Source organism: Haplochromis burtoni, unplaced genomic scaffold, assembly GCF_018398535.1.
Source record: "Haplochromis burtoni strain Fernald_Lab_line unplaced genomic scaffold, NCSU_Asbu1 Contig_338, whole genome shotgun sequence".
Taxonomy (NCBI): domain Eukaryota; kingdom Metazoa; phylum Chordata; class Actinopteri; order Cichliformes; family Cichlidae; genus Haplochromis; species Haplochromis burtoni.
In genome coordinates, this window is record NW_024582699.1 from 324,512 (window position 1) to 338,834 (window position 14,323).

The window sequence follows — 14,323 nt, forward strand, 5'->3', positions numbered from 1 at the left end:
AATTGAGTGGCACTCCCCTTTAGCATTAAATTAAACTCTATCAAAGGACCTCGTATCCACATGCTGTGGAGTTGTTTTAATTTAATTCACTAAAAGAGATGTCACTCCTGTATTTCTCAGTCCCTAGGCGGCAGTCTAGCCAAATAGAAATGAATGGCCTTAAATTAAAAGTAGTGAAAATCAGGCAAGCCCCCCATGCACTAAAAGAACAAGTCAGATCCAAATGATCCCAGGGAAAGCATGTTTTAAGGACTAGTCAGTGAAGCCCTTTATATCCAGACGATTCTATGATGTCATTCATATGCCACTCTGTTAATAGCCATACTGTTAAAAAAAGAAAAACAAAAAAACCGAGGATATCTCTCTCTACATATAATATAAACAATTGTTCTCAAATGGTGTTCTTTGTGATCTAGGCCCTGTATTTTCTGAGCCTCTTTAAGCAGGAGAGCGATCAATCCAGCTATGGTTGTGAATGATCTCAAGATCAACTCAGATCTCCCACTTTTTGAGTCTTAACAAATACCCGCTGGCTCAAACTGCAAACTTGCATATGTTAGTGGTCCGAGTGTCTGTTTTGTTTTGTTGGTAGTTAGACCTCCAACAAAAAGCAGCTATTCCTTGCAGGAATGTCAGAAAAGCCTATAGAATAAATTTAAAAAGCATGTTAACTCTTTGGGCACATGAATATCAAGCTGCTCTATACTATATCACTTTATCTATGCAAGTTTGTGCATTACCGTAATGATAAGGTTATTGATTGGCCATGATTAATTGTATGGAAGCATTGTGTAATGAGAGCTGCAGAATGTCAGCATATCGTCGCTTTAATTTAATCAGGGAATCATCTGGAAAATATCCATTTTATGATCATTATATACAATGCATTGGGTTTTTTGTTTTGTTTTTTTGTCCTTAGGCTAGTTTTAAGGTTTCCAGAGAAGAAATTTGTCTTCTCTGGAAACCTGAAGTTGCAGTCTTCAGAAAAATGAAATTACCTTTTTACAAAAACAATCTTACCTGGTTATAATCACGGTACTCCAACTGTCAGTTCGGAGGTTTTTCAGACCAGGACATAATAAAAGAAAATATTTGGTCCTCTGGGTCCAGTGGAGGAATATTGGCATGCTTATTTTTCAGTGTTGCTTTAATTCATTTAGGTTTTTGTGCAATTATCTATGCACAGCTCTCTTAATGTCTCATCACGGTATTTCAGTTGGGTTGATGTCTGGCTTTTGACTGTGTCATTGCAACACCTTGATTTGCCGTCCCACCCCACCCTTTTTTTCCCCCCCTCTTTTCAGCCATTCTGTTGTAGATTTGCTGGTGTGTTTTGGATAATTGTCCTGGTCAGCTATGGACAGGTGTTCTCACATTTAACTCTAGAATACTTTGGCTTACAGATGACTTCATGGTCAACTCAAAGATTGCAAGTTGTCCTGTGGCTTGAAATCAAGCACCAATCATCACCCCTCTATCACCGTGCTTGATAGCTGGTCTGAGGGGTCTGTATTGATTTGTTGAAAGCCAAACACAGCATAAGTGGCATTAGGCTTTATAGCCTAACGTCTCCACTTTGGTCGCATCTATCCAAAGGATGTTGTTCCAGAAGCCTTGCAAGTTGTTCAGATTCAGCTTTGCAAACCAAAGGAGTCCTTTATAGAGAGAAGAGACGTTGTCCTGGTAACACTTCCAAACAAGCCATACTTGTTTGTTTTTCTCTTTTTTTCTAATTGTACTGTCATCTTTAACATTTAATATCCTAACTGAGGCCTGGAGAGTCTTGAGATGTAGTTATTGGGTTTTTGCAGTTAACACTGTTCCCTCACAGCGGTTGCCTAACAGCAAGAAGGTGCCGAGTTAGACTCCACCATCTAGCCTTAACCATCTCCCTTTCTCCAGGGAGTTTGCATGTTCTTCCTGTGTCTGCGTGGGTTCTCTCAGAGTACTCCAGCTTCCTCCCACAGTCCAAAGACCTGCAGTTAGAGGAGTTAGGTTAACTGGTGAGTCTATATTGCCCATAGGTGTTAATGTGAGTAGTGGTTGTCTGTCTCTCTGCGTTAGCCCTACGACAGACTGACGACCTGTCCAGTGTGTACCCCGCCTCTCACTCTATGATAGCTGGGATATTCTCCAGCCCCCCACAACCCCAGTAAGGATAGGAGAGAGTAGAAGAGAATGATTGGATGGATGTGAAAAATCTTTCACTGTAAAATAGTTTGGAGAAGGCCTTCCACGATTGATGGGCAGCAGCGGTCGCTCTTTAAGATCATTGCCGAGGTCTTCCCTCATTAAAAGCCACCTGAGTGCTCCAGACCAGCAAACCGACGCCTGCTTTTATAGAGCTGGTCACACTAGCACATGATCAGTTAAACAAGTGCATTTGATTAGCAGCATCTGGCTGCTATTGTCCCCTCTTATTTCCTATGGAAGCAGTAAGTCTGCACTGAAGTTTTTCACCCACGGTTTCCGCATTTTATCTCAGTTTTTGTTAAATAAATATTGAAGCAGTGTGACACATCATGTTTTGTTAATCATCTGAGGTGGTATTTACCCAATTTAAGACCTTCTAAAGACCAACTGATTTTCTTTTATTATGTCCCAACACGTAAAGCCTGAAATTGAAAGAGTGTGCTTTTTTTTTGTTTGTTTGTTTGTTTGTTTCTTTGTTTCTTTACCAAAACTGTAAGTCAGTTTAGGAAAAAAGTAGAAACCTTTCAGTTTAAAATGGAGACATTTAATTTATACTCTCATAGCACCTGCATATCTTCGGAGTGTGGCAGGAAACCAGAGCACCTGAAGAAAAACCACACAGGCGCAGAAGGAAAAACATGTGAACTCCACACAGAAAAGACCAGAGTTGAACATCAGGTTCGAGCTTTGAGGCGACAGTGCTAATCACTGTGCCAACCTGTCATAGCCATTCCAGTGTTTTAATAAGCCATTCGGTTTCTCGCTTCCCTTCTGGTGCAATTCATCAGTGTTCATGTAGCATTTCATTAAAAGTGTGGCTACAGTTGCCAATAAAGGGGTTAACAAGAGTAGCTAATACTGTATAAGCTAAACAGTAGCTGATCACCTGCACCTCCCACCAGTTTTCACCTGTTTTTAACTCTTATATAAAATTTTAGAAAAAACATTGTTATTATTAGTAGCCTTCAGGTTTGAATGCGTTACCTGTAGCTTGGGTTGCTTTCATTGGCCTTGCCTTCTGTAGGAGCATGATCATTTGACACTGAATTCGGTTAAATTTACTACCTTTCAAAGCAACATTTCTTCGCTGCAAATCACTTAAATTGCTGAAACTCTCATTGTTTTAATGACAATCGTGCCAAGCAGATTTCCCAGAAGGCAAAAGGAAGCTGAGCTGTGTGTGCATTTTGATCACGTCTTTGTAACGTATTAACAGTTTTTACAGGGTTGAAATGATTGCTTCTTTATGTAAGCGCCGCACTGTATAATATGGATTTTATGGTTTTACTTCTTCTTGCTATGATCTGTGACGTGCGTGATATGGTGCCTGCTGTGTTTTACTGGAAGAGTTTAGCAGCTAAAATGAACTCTATGGAAAAGTCGATGCAGATGATCACAACTGTTTGTTTGGTTTGTTAAATTTGTTTTTTTTAGGGGTTTTAACAGTTTGAGGAACAGCGGGAGGGGGCTGATACCACTAGTAAACATTTAAGTCCAAAAACTAAAAGTCCATCAAATTCTTGAAAGGCACAAAGTAACAAATCATGGACACTTTGTTTCTTTTCTTTTTCAAACTCAACATTCTTCTTTACCAATGTCTGCTGGCATTAATAAACAGGTAGATACTGTATTATGCAACAAACATAAGGGCAGCATAATTACTTGTTTTTTCAGGGCTCGACATAAAGGCCTACAGAGTACAACCACTTCACGCAGATGATTCATCAGCACAGGTGCTGGAGAATAGGATGACCTGAGTAAGGGCTTGCTTCTCATTACTTGGGGCCCTGAATGGAAAGAGTATTTTACAAAGGCTCAAAATCAACTTTGTAACTATCAGATCAAGTTTGGTTACGAGCAGCAGTCTATATTTTATAACTTGTTGTGTCAAGAGATGAAGCTGCATGAGTTTTCTTTGACTTCTACATGGTAAATATAATATTGTAGCCTCTAAAGAGCTTTCATATGGTGGCACTGATAAAGTCGTCATCCTGTTTTGGTTTTTTTTTTTTTCTCTTCTTCTTTCGTTTAGAAAATGCACTTTGATGTTCAGCCATAAAATATGTTGGTCAGCCTTCCTATATTTAGTAGATGGCCTTCATGTGTCTGTTACTTTTTTCTTTTTTTGATATATTTTATGTTTTGTACACTTGTTACATCAGTTTGTGTATTTGTATTATCCGTTTATATAGAGGGATTTTTCGCCCCTTTATTGGTCGTATATTAATTACAATGAGTTACAATTATCGGTCACTCCCGTAGGTGGGTTATTTTCAAAGAAACTGCTTTGCATACACAGGACTATGAGAAAACAATGTCTCTAGTTCACTGAGTAATTAAAGGTTAAATGATAACAAAGCTATGACCATTGTAAAATTGCATTAAATCCATTCTGTACAACTTTAGAATTGGCATCTTAATATATCTACAGTTCCACTAACACTGTGACACCAGGTATTAAAGGTTGTTGTTTTCGTGATTGTGTCCTCTTCTTTCACTGATGCCAGTGGTTCTCAAACTGGAGCTGCTTACAAATAGGTGAAAAATGTAACCTAGAGACGTCTTTTACAGTTGTGATTAATTTCATTTCGTATTTAAGTGTGGCATGCAGGGGAAATGAATCTCTATGGAAGCCCATTTCAGCCACTAAAAAAAAAAAAAAAAAAAAAGGATCCATAACTTGAAATTTTGAGTTATTTTCTCGAAATTTTGAGTTAATAAGTTGAAATTTCGAGTTAGCAGTGCCGATCAGTAATCTACGTGAATGGCGTCATTTCCTTGTTACCCGGAAGCTGAAGCCCTCAGGTACAAATGCTACAGCTAAGCTACCGGCATTACATCCAGTCATGAATGCACAGATTGCAGAGTATTTTCAGCATGACTTCAAAAATGATGAAATCCTTGTGTTATTAGCTGAATCACATGGCGTTACTATCAGCAAACGTACTCGCGAAATCGCCAATTTGTTGCGATCCGGTTTTGAGTGCGCGTTACTCTGCGCCATATGCTTCCGGGTAACAAGAAAGTGACCTCATTACTGATTGGCAGAGCTAACTCGAAGTTATTAATTTAAAATTTTGAGAAGTTTCTTGTAATTTCACGTTATGTTTAGAAATTTCGAGTTATGGATACTTGTTTTTTGGTTTTGGGTTTTTTTAGTGGCAGAAACAGGCTTCCATAAATCTCTTAACATGTCTCAAAGACGCCTTTTGGCTCATGCAATTGTCAAATAGCTCCCTCTAGTGTTCCAAATGTGTAATTTTCTATTAAGAGATACCTGAAGTCCAAAGTGACTTAAAGAGAGAAGAGAGTAACAGATCTGACAAAAAGCTAATTTTGTCACCTTTCACAGGTTTATTTTATTTTCTTTAATTTATTCTAACCCTCCTGTCTGGTTCATTTAATAACTTGTATAAAAAAATGACTGAATCATATAGACAATAATATTTCGATTAGTCCTTATTTAACTTGCACCAAGCATCTTTCCTTCTTATTCACTGCGGCTCTTTCTGTTCCACTGCATCTCTTTGTGTTCATCAAAGATGTATCTGCCTTTTGTTAAGGTCTGCCAAAGAACAGGTTGTTCTCTCCTTCTCTCTTCCTTTGTTTCTATTTCCTGCCAGATGCTGGATCGGGAGCATTAACAAGACAACCCTGAAAATGAAAGTGCAAACGCTCGGTGATATATCATCCCTCACCAGCTGTTCTCTGTTTGGAAGTCGCTCCACCAATCACTAGGCAGGACCACAGGAAGTTGCCATCTGTGGGCACCATGGTGACAAGGTTTGTGGATGGGCGCTGAAGCTGATGTGTTATCTGGAGCAAATGAAGTATGATGCAGGGAGAGAGTGCCAGGAGGTGCGGGGATGGACGGAGAGACAGAGATGAGTGTATCACCTGCGAGACAAAGAGCTGAACCTCAGAGAAACTGGAAACCGAGAGCCAGGCCCCGGCACTGAAAGAGGGGCTGGATGGGAAGAGAAGAGACGAGGCCTTTGCACCTGCTCTGTTACAGAACACAAGATTCTGCTATCACACGTGTGTTGGCTGCCGGCCCATCAGGCTGGTCTGTTCTGGCTTTACCTTCCAACACTCTTCTGCCAAGTCGTCATCCTGCTCCCCATCAACACCCCCCTCATCTGCTGCTCTGTACTTACAATATCAACAATGCTCTTAAGCTTTAAGCTTTCAAAATTACTGCAAGTGAGAATTGAAAGTCTTAAAATAGTCAGAAGCCCTTTATTTACTTTTTAATTTAAACTGAATATACAATGCATGTGAAGCTAGTGTGTCTAATGCATGAAATACAAATTGAACTATCTTATCGGTGCTTTGCATGATCTGTCTGCTCGACCTGTTAGTAGTTGAATATTCAGAGCAGGGACTCAAAATCTTCTGGACTTCGATTCCCAGTCACTGAAGCAACAGTTCAAGTCTTTAAACTACTAACACTTCAGCAGATTTTACCTTATCAAACAGCTTTATTTTTGCATGATTTATGTCATGACCTCATGTAGAGCTATTGACAAATTGGGAACCACTCATGTGAGAGCAGAAAAGACAGATTTAAAGACCGCAGTAAAACATACACACTGATTTTTACTGACATTAATTGTTATCATGAATGTCTGAATTAGTATTTACATTAATAAAAGTGTATAATCAGTTCTACTGTTAAACTTATGACATCACTAGAAATACCTCTGTTTCATATTGTCTGATACATTTTCCATTTTTTACATACATGAATCATTTTCTCTACCAAAAATTAGAGAGTACTTAAAAATGCCTGTCTGATTTTGGTCAGTGTGTTTATGTAGATATTCACTTCTCTCAGTCTCAAAAGGTTTCAGTTAACATTTATAGCTGCAAACATTTTTCTTTAGATTTTCTTTGAGTGACCAGAAATCAGTAGAAACATCCATATGAGCCATCCAGTCCATAAGGTGCGCCAGTGGGACGTAATCGATAGTGCTGAAAGCAATATTCACCATTCACTCGATATTAACCATAAATCCATTTGCCAGAAGAGGGAACTAGAGTGCTATGAAAAACATCCCATTGTGTTTGTGAGTAGTGGCACACAGTGGCTTTAAATATATCAAATATTAAGTGATGTGTTCAGTGCAGAATGGTTAAGATGTTTTTTTTTCTTTTTCCACCTATTTTTCGATCCTGCAACACATTTTTTCAAATTAGCTGGGGATAAATAAACCACACATTCATTCTGTTCACCTATTTGTTTGCACATGTGTCACTTAGGAAACACTGGTAGGTGCAGAATACAACAATACAACCGTTCAGTATTTTCTGTCCCACTGAGCTTTCACACCCATTCTGACTTTCCTTTCTTTCACTCTCACGTGTCACTCTGATGGAGACTTCCACTAAGGAAAGAATGCCGTAAACACATATTGACATTATGAGCTAAGAGCTCCCTGCTAGCTCCCAATGGGGGTTAAGGTTTAATATTAGGCATGTGTATTTGCTCATACTTGCACAGAGGGCTCTAATTGTGACCAGGGGCCATTGTACATCAGCTGGTGATTGACATACGGTGACAGGGTTCCGCCTCTGATCTATTTTATCCCAGCGTGGAGCTGTACTGCTCATTGTCCCTCAAGGCTGTGACACCTATTAGCTCTCATTAGATTCCTGTGGTTCAGCAAGATGGGCTCAAAAAAAGAATGGATAGTCTTGAAATAATTTTTTTAAGTGGATGTCGCAAAATATCACATTAAAGGAAGAATTTGAGATGTGGACAAAATATCAATGCTGAAAGTTGGATAAGAAGACTGATACTGCTGAACATCTTACCGACCAACATGTTTTTCTTAGCCTGCAGAAAACTACAAGGTTTTGGCATAGAAGAAACTTCAGGACATCACAGTTATGTGCAAAAAATAGTCTGTAGTTTCTTTTTAAAAACTTATTCCTCTCACAGGGTTCACTTGCTTCTCTCCTCTGGACAGATCCAGGACAGCTGTTTTCCCTAGCTTCCATTCTTTATGCTAAGCTAAGCTGCTGACTGTAGTTTCACATTTATTCCAACTGCATAGCTGTTTTTTTTTAAGATTAGTTAAACACTCAGATGAGTATTCCCATTCAAATTGGACAAGAAAGTGAATAAAAGTACTAGAATTCATTCAAACACAGCAGAGTTTGGTGAAGAAAAATCACTTTTATGTGAAGTTAAAATAAGAATATGTATTTTCCTGGACTAATCCATGATGAAAAAAATGTGTATTCTGCATTCTTGTTGATTTCATGTGTCATCGGCATCCTCTCCCTTTGAGTTTTGTTTGACTTAGCCTCCTGCGATTGCACCTCATTGCCTCATCGCCTAAACCCATTTCTTTCTCTAAACTATTCCTGTTTTTTCCAACTCCACTTGCCTCCTGTCTCATTCCCCAACATCCCTCCTTTCTCTCGATTTTTATCTGCGAGAAGTTTGCCTTGGGGCATTCACCTGAGCCTCCTCACCTGGCCTCTGAAAAGCCTGCCGGGACAGCAAGCCTGCCTGGTGAGGATAACAGTTGCCGATTGCCGGAAGAAATCTTAACAAATTCTGTTTTCTGTCAAGATGACGCACTGGTGAGGATCTTACGGAGTCGGGTTTGCCATGAACGCAAAGGCAAATACAAACGCACTCAAGTTAATGAGGATATTGCCAGGTGGAAAATGAACTGCAGGGAAATCAATCATGGAAGGATGCTCCAGTTCAGTTTATATTTGGTTTAGGAAGAAAATTATCTGAAGCTCACAAATTGATTTTTTTTTTTATAATACCCGAGGCTAGAGTGGGGAAAAAATATTTTCCTCTGCGAGTTTAAGAGGAAGTTTGTAAAACGGAGCTGGATCGATTTCCATCCCGCTGCTCTTTATGAAATGTCAGTCATGTGTCTTTTAGTCACTGGCAGTTGATGTGCGTTTGATTAGTGGGACTGGAATCATCAGCTATCAGGAATGACATACTGTACCGAGCCCCTACTGCTCCGACCACCACCACAGCTTCCAGCCATGCACCTGTTCCCTCAGCCTGCTCCATCTCTCACTCACTCAGACGCACACGTCTGTGCCTGTGGTTCCAACTTGGCTTTTTCTCATTAAAGACTCAGTGAAGTGACAGGTTTTGACAGTGAAGGCTTCCACATCGAGCCTGCCATAGTGACAGATATCCGACAGCTTGACGATAACTGGTGCTTTATTGCAGAAACACAGGTGTCCCTCACGTCTGACGACAATAGGCAGCTCTGAGTGATGGGCAGGTTTGATGAAAAGTTACAGAGCCGGAACACGAGCAGAGCGTGCGCGCTGGGATGAAAACAAGCTGGAGATGGTGAACTTCTGTGGTCACTTTTAAACTCGCTTAGTAGTAATGATCAGATTAAATGGTTTGATGTTGACTAGATGTAAATTTCCAGTATTACTATTCTGGATGCAAGCACATTAATGAGCATACCCAACCCCATCCTTCTTTAGCACCTACTCCTTTGCGTCCTCCTCCTCCTCAGCCTGTAAATCAGCTCCTTAGCGCTGCTTCTAATACTGCTTGAGTGTGCAATCTTTTTAGCATGCCCCGGTGTTCACTCCTCTCACGTGCCCTCTGTCAACAGTAAACTTTCTGAAAAGCGAGCTTAACAGGCCGTGAAAGGGCGGCACAGATGGCTACATCCTAGGTGGTAATTATCAACCACTTCCTCCCAACAAGAAAAAAAAAAGAAGAAGAGAAAAAAAATGTAGAAGAAACAAGCGAAGGTGTTGCAGACAGGTCAACTGATGCCGCTGACACATTTGTAGGCTCTCTGGCAGAGAGCTCAAAGAGATGTACAGGAAAGGGCCTTCTGGAGCCCAGACAGCGCGTTGACAGTGTCAGAGGTCAAGCATAGCCATAAGAGGATGATTTTTGGCTTCAGTGCACATCAGCCTGAAGGAGATCTATATTAAAACACAACTCCAGTTGGCCAGAAAAACTGCAGTTTTTCTCAATATCATCCAGCATGCATTGATTTTTTTTTTTTTTTACTTAAGTTGAGAAGTTTTAGAAGTTCTTTAATTGCACTCTAATAGGTTAGTGATGAGGTGCAATGTACAGGAGACAGGCAATAAGAGCCAATTAGTCCAAAAGTGTTTCAGTCTTCACTAGCTATAGGTAATAGCAGCATTTATATGCACACTAAACAAACAAGGGGATGTTTTTCTTTAAAGAGATTAAGCATCTATTTAGTTGTAGATCTATTAAAATTGAAGGTGACAGCTAATTTAAAATCCTCTTTAATTTGGGGGAAATTTAATACACTACAAGGTGATAGGCGAGGCTCCCCCTACCTCCGTACAAGCCGCACGCCACATGCAAAAATATGTAAATGCTGCTCGTATTAGAATCTTTGTCTGGTTGTCATTCTCACATGGGGCACATCAAAGCCATATGACCTGATTTTGCACCTGCTGTTTAATTAAATTTACAAGACAGACACAGTCTCCACTCCCGGTGATATACAAATCTGGCTTTATTACCCCGGCACTGTAATTTACAAGGCAATTTACTGCTGGGCTGTAATGGTGCCTGCCAAAGTGTTCCCTCTGAAAAGATACACAAACATGCACAACAACAAGTTATCCCATTTCCTTGCCTGAAGATGGGACCAAGAATGCCAAGACCACTCTGTAAAATGTAACCACAGGACGAACGTGTGTGTTGTCGAGGGCCACAAGGCATGTTCTGCGCAACACATTTCAACGCTCCCCTCGCCGAGGAGTCCAATATTAAATTACTAAACTTCATTTTAGGGTTATGGATTTGTTTATTTTAGGCGAAAAAATCTGAATGAGTGTCCTAAGTGTCAGTAAGACAAAAAGGTAAGTGATAAATTTGCTAAAAAGCTGCACTAAACAAAAAAAGAAGTAACATCGTGTCTTTGGTGTCAAGACTTGCCAATCAGCACAAGCAAACACAAAGATCAGGATTTGAGGAGGAGGGTAATGAACTTAGACCACATTAGAGGGCCAACCTGTTTTATAGCAGCTTCACACGGCTGCAATCACAGACGGGGTGAGCAGTGTCCCATCGCAGAGAGCGGACAACTGCACCATTTTCAGAGAGTCTCTTAATGAAGGCATTTATTTGGCATTTAGTTATAAACACAAAACCTAGAACCTAAACCTTGCTTTTAAGCTCTACTCACCTGGAAAATAACGGCAAAAAGTGAGTGTAAGTAATTCCAGTATGTGAACAGTCTGGGTGGAGGGAATTCCTAGTATACACAAATGTCAGAGATGTACAGATGAAGCCTGCAGGTTGGTGGGTTGGGTAAGTTTGATGCTTAGGAAGACCTACTTGCAAGTAGCAAAAGCATGCATGAAGCAAAGTAAAAATACGTTTTTAAAGGTAATTTGATCCTTTTTTTAAATAAACTGCATATAGTGTATTTATGTCCATAATTTTTTTGGACAGTGACACATTTTAAAATTTTGCCCCAATCCACAGCCACTGTGGATTTTAAATCAAACAATCTGCAGGGTTTCAGCTTTAACTTAAAGGGTTTAATGAAAGAAATAAATCAACTTTTTAGGTATTACAGTCATTGTTATACGTAGTCTCCCATTTTCTAGGCTAAAAGTAATAACTGACTTAAAAGGATATTCATGGACAAATGAGCCCCGTCCCCTTTTTCTTCCATGACTAAGCAGAAAAAATATTTTGTGTTGATTTCAAGGTCTGAACTCATCTTTGGGAGCTTTTCACTTGGACTCTTAATATGAGGTCCAAAGCTATTAAAAATGTAAATAAATCTATCAGAGAACAAAAACACTTCAGGAGCAGGCAAAGAATGTGATTAAGTATTAAAAAGACTCAATGCACCGACCAGCTCATTAACACTAAAAGACCATAAAGATTTCAAAATTCTTCCTGTGGTGATGAAAAACAACTTCACAACATCTAACCAAAGTCAAGGACACTTTCAAGGATGTCGGCATATCATTGTCAAAGTCCATAATCAAGAGACGCCTTGAATGGAAATACAGGGTTTACAACAAGGGTGTCCAACTCCAGGCCTCAAGGGAGGGTGTCTTGCAGGTTTTAGATGTGTTTGATCCAACACAGTTGATTTAAATGTCTAAATTACCTCCTCAACATGTCTTGAAGTTGGCCTGGTAATGAACTAATCATTTGATTCAGGTGTGTTAACCCAGGGTGATATCTAAAACCTCCAGGACACCGGCCCTTGAGGCCTGGAGTTGGATACTCCTGGTTTACAACAAGGTGCAAGCCACTAGTTACACTCAAGAACATGAAACCCCGATTACACTTTGACACAAAGTATCTAAAAACAAAAAGGCTTGCCCATTTCTAGAATAATAAATTATTTGGATGATGAAAGCAAGATCAACTTGTGTCATAATGATGAGAATTGAAAAGAATGGAGAAGGAATGAAACAGCTTATGATCTCAAGCTCATCTTTCAAACATGGTGGCAGCATTGTTATGGCATGGGCATGCATGGCCGTCAGTCTGTTAGAGGACCACTGGTGTTTATTGATGATGTGACTGCTGATAAAAGTAGCAGGATGAATTATGAAGTGTACTGGGCTAATGCTGTGAAACTGATCAGACAGCATTTCATAGTGCAGATGGAAAATAACCCAAAGTATACTGCAACAGCAACCCAAGAGTTTCTCAAGGCAAAGATATGGGATGTTCTTGAACAGGACACATTTAAAAAGGAAAAATCTGAACCCATGATACTGAGTTCTCTTTTATGCATTGTGCAGGCAATGGTTTGGGCCCATTTGTTCTCTGAGAGTTATTCTGAGTGAATAAATGATAAAACGGTCTGAGAAGGTCTTGGTTTGACGATTATAAAAAAAGACGATACTGTGGCCTTCAACGTTTTCAAGATCACAACCCAGAACTTGAATATTTCAGATGTTCAAATGTGGAAACATATTTTAGAAGAATGGCGGTCCATCCCTTTAAAACAACTCAAAAGACTTGCAGAAAGCGTGACATTGAAAGGTTTTTGGCAGAACATAGTGACAATTTTTGGTTTTTGTCAGGGTTTTTTTTTATTTTTATTTTATTTTTTACATGGAGTAAGCTTGTATCGTGCATTATTAACAGAGGTGTGGACTCGAGTCACATGACTTGGACTCGAGTCAGACTCGAGTCATTAATTTTATGACTTTAAGACTTGACTTGAAAAAATGTTCTAAGACTTGTGACTTGACTTGGACTTTTACACCAATGACTTGGGACTTGAATTGGACTTGAACCGGTTTACTTGAAAAGACTTGATATTTTACCCCAAATATAAAATTTAACATGCATATTATATAGAGATTGAAAATGTGACGTCATTCACGGGTAGAACCGCAAAGGATTCTGGGAACTCGTGGCAAGCGGTACTAGCGCACGCAGGCTTTCAATTAAAATCAGTTATACAGCGATAAAAAGAAACACAAAAATGTCAAGAAGCTGTTGTATTATTAACTGCAATAGCCGGTCGCATGACAGCCACGGGAAGCCGACGGGTAAAGAGATCGGTTGTTATCGGATTACGTCGTTGAAGAGAAATTGTTCGAGCCATGTTTCCGAAGTAACAAAGAGCGCGACTGGATTGCAGCCATTCAAAGATCAAATATAACGTCCCAGAACACTCCAGCTCACAGGTTAGTCTGCTCCAAGCATTTACACGAAGGTCAGTGTTTTTTAGTAGTTAATACGTCATTTTCATAACATAATTGGTGATATAGGTTACAAGCAAGTCTGGCGCTGAACAGAAATTGTCGCTATGCTCCTTTGTTTATTGTGCATAAATAGTGAATTGTCCTGACACAATATTGTGTTTCGCTTCTGTTATTATGGTACATTGACAAAAACATATACTTTTATTCACAGGATAAAACAGTTGTTTTGTATCACTAATTGCCCAGTACGATTACAGCATACAGTATTATTGTCACTGCTACATTTCTGTGATGCTACCAGAAATTATTTCCACTGCTAATTAATTACCGTTGAGCTCAAAGGTCCTATTAATAAACGGTTAACGAATGTGTATTTATGACGACGATTTGTGAGACTGGTAAACTTATGATACGTACGATGGTCTTTACTTTCTACACGGTG